Here is a 5,907-nt window from a genome sequence, read left to right as displayed (position 1 = left end):
CTTGGCTGACCATAGAATGGAGGAACTGGATGAGTCCCATATCACTCACACTGCAAATCTGGGCTATATAAATGGTAAATTACATACACAGTGTGATACACAGGAACGTACTAGAGGATGCATGCATGAGTAACCTACCCTAATACATTCTCACACTCACACCATGGCCTATCATGTTCTTGCAAACCATGTAAGAGCACCTTCACTTCATTTTAGAGGCATTCAGGAAGGAGTGTAAAATGGTTTTAATTCAAATGGTCTTAGTGTTTTTATCTTGCTGATTTACTGTTACGTATTTTTTAATGCATTTGCAACTTTTCTTGCTCTGTTAGCACCTTTAATCCAAGGAGATAAAGGACTCTTACGGTAGAGGCCTAGTAAGCAGAGTTATACCCTTCTAAGTCCATTGAAATAATTCTAATTAGGATGGCCCTGTATCACATACATACATACATACATACATACATACATACATACATACATACATACATACATACATACATACATACATACATTGGCAGTATGAATGGCAGATCATAAGAACATAAGAACTAGCCTGCTGGATCAGACCAGAGTCCATCTAGTCCAGCACTCTGCTACTCGCAGTGGCCCACCAGGTGCCTTTGGGAGCTCACTTGCAGGATGTGAAAGCAATGGCCTTCTGCTGCTGCTGCTCCTGAGCACCTGGTCAGCTAAGGCATTTGCAATCTCAGATCAAGGAGGATCAAGATTGGTAGCCATAGATCGACTTCTCCTCCATAAATCTGTCCAAGCCCCTTTTAAAGATATCCAGGTTAGTGGCCATCACCACCTCCTGTGGCAGCATATTCCAAACACCAATCACACGTTGTATGAAGAAGTGTTTCCTTTTATTAGTCCTAATTCTTCCCCCCAGCATTTTCAATGTATGCCCCCTGGTTCTAGTATTGTGAGAAAGAGAGAGAAATTTCTTTCTGTCAACATTTTCTACCCCATGCATAATTTTATAGACTTCAATCATATCCCCCCCCTCAGTATTTCCTCCTCTCCAAACTAAAAGTCCCAAATGCTGCAGCCTCTCCTCATATAAGGAAGGTGCTCCAATCTCTTCGAAAATCATCCTTTGTTGCCCCTTCTCTGCACTTTTTTTTTCTATCTCTTCGATATCCTTTTTTGAGATGTGGCGACCAGAACTGAACCACCAGTACTCCAGAAGTGCGGTAGCACCACTGCTTTATATATGGGCAAGACAATCCTTGCAGTTCTTATTATCAACTCCTTTCCTAATTATCCCACAGCATAGAGTTTGCCTTTTTTCACAGCTGCCATGCATTGAGTTGACATTCCCATGGAACTATCAACTAAGATGCCCCAAATCCACTTTCCTGGTCTATGACTGATAGCACTGGACCCTTGTAGCATGTATGCTAAGTTTGGATTTTTTGCTCCTATGTGTGCATCATCACTTTGCATTTTGCTACATTGAACTGCATTTTGCCATTTTCTGGAGACCCACTCACCTAATTCTCCTATTAAAGGTCCGCTTTTGGAGCTCTTTCAAGCTTGACTCCTTCGCGTGTTCTCTACCACCCTACATAATTTGAGTATCATCATCTGCAAAGCTTGGCCACCACTGCTTACCCACCCCTACTTCCAGGTCATGTTTTATGAATAGGTTAAAGAGCACTCTGGTCCCAATACAGATCCTTGGGGGACACCACCCCCTACATCTCTCCATTGTGAGAACTTCCCATTTATACCCACCCTTTGTTTCCTGTTCCTCAACCAGTTTTTAATCCATAGGAGGACTTCCCCTCTTATTCTTCTTTCCATTGCTGAGTTTTCTCAACGCGGAAAGTCTCTGGTGAGGAACTTTGTCAAAAGCCTTTTGGAAATCCAAGTAGACAATGTCCACTGGTTCCCCCTTATCCACATGCCTGTTTACACCCTCAAAGAACTCTAGTAAGTTTGTAAGACAGGACTTGCCTCTGCAAAAGCCATGCTGACTCTTCCTCAGCAGGTCTTGCTTTTCTACATGTTTAATAATTGTATCTTTAATGATAGATTCTACTAATGATAGATCTAGCCATGAGAAGAACTGAACAGGAGATCTGTGTATTGAATATCTGACATATGACTTCTTTTTACCAAAATAAGTCTGAATTAATTGCCATTGTTAAATTAACTGATGAAAATGCGATGGGCATGGCTATTTGGGACAAATTTAGCTTTTACCATGGTGTGTAGTACATTTGATTTAGAAGGTTGCCCACTGATTGTAATTGGTGACCTCTTTAAAATATGGGAAACTGTAATATACAACCTAATCCTTACAATGGAGATGTGGTATATTATATTAATAGCTGTCCTGGTTGTTCATTCTATCTATAGCCAACATTGGAGAAATTCCTTAATAAATAATAAGCTGAGATGAAAGCTGATAAGAAATACTAAATGCAGTTGAGAAACATTGTATCTAACCTTATCAATAAAGGAAATCCACCTATTTGGCCAAATTGGTAGCTATAAGTCCCATGACTAAGATTTCAATGGAACCAAACTTATTTATCCTTGCAAACAGTATGGCTGTGTAGGAAATACCTACCAGTGACAATGATTGTGTGATCACAAATAATTTAATTAACGTTTGGTCTTCCATCATGGCACAATTGACTTGGTTGTTTATCGGAACTCCTTGAACTGACTTTTTTTCTATCTCTCAGGAATTTAAAAAGTAGTTTGAATGTATTTTAAATTGTGTAAAATTATACGTTTTATGGTGTCCTTAGGATATAGTGAGATATGGAGTTTAACAAATAGCATCCACAGTTTACACACATTAATCTGGAAGTCTAGTTGATTGTGCAGCTGGGTCATAGATGCATGTTCATCACAAGATGACTGCAATGCCAAATGGTGACTGGCATGTGTGAATGGGTCACCACTAATGCAACACATCAGATAAGCATCATTAACTTCAATGCAGGGTGGGCTTTTTTGTTTTTGCAACAGAGATATTTCTGGAACATAGGAAATCCCTGGTTTTTCTGCCAGACACCATGAGCTGAGAAATCAGAAAAGCTAAATGTAAGGGTATACAAGTTTCACCTTAAAGTGGCTTACTCCTACATATGTGTGTAAAACATTTCAGGCTAAATATAAATACCGTGTTTCCCCGAAAATAAGACAGTGTCTTATATTAATTTTTGCTCCCAAAGATGCGCTATGTCTTATTTTCAGGGGATGTCTTATTTTTCCGCTCCACAGCTGCAAGCTCTGGTGTTCTGTTTGACGGGCATGCTTCCAAACAAAAACTTTGCTACGACTTACTTTCGGGCGATGGTTTATATTTAGCACTTCAGCAAAATCTCTACTACGTCTTATTTTCAGAGGATGTCTTATTTTCGGGGAAACAGGGTAACTCCAGCATGTGGCTAACTGCTTCAGTTCCAGGAACTTCAGCGTCACTTACAGCCAACTCCTATGTATATATTTTCACTAAGAAGGCATGCTGTGTGTGGTAGGGTTTAATTCCACCTACATTCCATTCTCTGAGTAGTCACAGCAATTTGGAATCTGTGTTTTTGGTACAGGTTACTAGCATCATCTGTTAGTGCCCAAGGATGACATACTTGCATTATGCATCACTCACCTTTGAATCGAGTCTCAAATCCTATTTCTTCCAGCTATCCTGACTTTCTTGAAAATTTCCCCACCATATCACTATAACCACTGTTATATTATATTCTTGAAAAGCTCCCCACCATATCACTATAGCCACTGTTATATTATCTAGCTCATAAAGGAACTTACAGCTCTTAAAGGAGGTTCATAAAAGCACATTTTTAATAAAAGTGTTTGTTCAAGAATAATAGTCTAGGAACACCATTATTTTCTGTCCTTCCCCCTCTTTTCTGTTTTAATGAGTGTGTCTTGGCAGCCCAACATTGCAAAATAATCAACAACAAAGTGTTGGTTCACGTTCAGGTATATGCATTAATACCAAGCACAGTGTGTTGCTGTATGGGGATCAATTAATAATTCATAAAGCTGGGCATAATCAAACGCTTGATATATTTGTGCGTGTGGGTGAATGTATATGTGTGAGAGAATATGTCTATACACATTCACATACACAGCCATACAGACACATACATAATAGTAATGGCAAATTAAGCCCTGCAATAAAATGGAAACTCTCAGGCTCTAAATGGAAGGATAAGAAACAAAAAGGAACCTTTCACAGAATACAAAGATTATGGGAAAATTCCTGCTCATTTATCAACCACCTGCTGCTCCTGGAACAGAGGTCAATATAAAAAAGAATGCAACACACATAATTGAACTCCTGCTCACATGTCACAGTGAATGCACATGCACTTCGCATGCATGTTCAGTCATAAATTCATTGAATGTAAACATGAGAACTATTTAGCACTCATATAAAGAAAATGCAAGCATACACTGTATATTTGAGCGCTTTTTTTAACAGTCATGATATAAATTTTCTTGGAAGGTGGTAAAATACTTTTTCTTATTTTCAAATGATTTATATGGTGTAAAACACACAGAAGCCATCAACAAGGTTTTCTTAAAATCTTTAGCATCCTAAGTTTAGGGGCAGTTTTAAATAGTATTGATGTCACTAGACTCAAAATGACTTGCAGTCCAATCCAGAGTGCTAGGTGACTGAGGATGCTGCTGCTACTGCACTACCCTGCCATCTCTGGAGGACTTTCTGGCCGTGTGGAGAGGCAGAAAAAGCAAAAAAAAAAAAACCCCAACAACAACAACCACAAAACCCCCGCCATTAGAAAAAGCAAAAAAAACCCAACCCCACTATAGGCCCAGGCTGCAGTGTAACTGTCTGCAAAGTCAGCATGGAATCCAACTAACATTGGCTCCATCCCTGGTCACACCTCTGGCATGTCCTGCTATGCTGATGGGGCCAGTGGTGAGAATGCTGACACAGCACACAACATCATGTTCAGGTGTCCTGGAGGGTCAGGGCATCCACTCACTGGATGTTTGCCCCTCTGCCAGGGTATATTCCCTGGGGAGGGTAAATCTGCCAGCGTGATTCTGTGTCACATGCACAGGTGGATTTGCTCCCCCCTTTGATTGGACCATAGTAGTAGCAAGTGTATAAATCTGAGAGAGTAGGAACTCATTGCCACAGAAAGGCTTGAGGGCAATGGATGGAGGCAGAACTGAAACAATAAACAGTCAGACTTCGGTGTGGTAAAGTCATGTCATAAGTACTTTTAAACTTCTGTTTGGACACACAGATATTATCTAGATAATTGATAATTTGTAATGCATTGTGTGTGGTTTCATCTTTTCAGCTTTCTGTTACTGAAGTGGAATGACAGCTGATTCGCTCATCATGATTCCCAGGTTACTGCAACAACCGGGGGATAATTTGCATGTAGAAAATAGCAAGAACAGATCAAGTGCTACAGAATGATAGTGTAACCTACTTATCCTTGGCCACATCAATCTCCATTGCAGACTTAGGAAATAATATATGACAGCACCCTGTGGCTTAATAAACAAATATGAAATTGCTTGAACAAATTAACAAACTTTTAATCTTAACACAACTTTCTATCATTTAAGGATAAATAATAGTGAACGTATAGTGAGTATATATATACAGCACAACTCAATCGTACAAAATCTTCAGTGCTTTTTAAAGAAAAAGCACTCAGAACAGTTGCCACCACTAACAGTGTCCAGTAATGAAAGAATAGCAATAAAGTCCAAACTATTAATAAAGCAGGGCTTCTTTCTCTCATCTGGCCTTCTGCATCTGATGTAGCTGCTGCAGGTCTTCCCTCAATTTGGGCCTGTAAAAAAAAATAAGTCATTCCCTCAATTAAGCTGTAGGCCTTCCTTCTCCTACTGCAGGCCAGATCAATTGAGGAG

The sequence above is a fragment of the Sphaerodactylus townsendi genome, linkage group LG07 (assembly GCF_021028975.2).
Source record: "Sphaerodactylus townsendi isolate TG3544 linkage group LG07, MPM_Stown_v2.3, whole genome shotgun sequence".
Taxonomy (NCBI): Eukaryota; Metazoa; Chordata; class Lepidosauria; order Squamata; family Sphaerodactylidae; genus Sphaerodactylus; species Sphaerodactylus townsendi.
Note: the sequence above shows the minus strand (reverse complement) of the source record.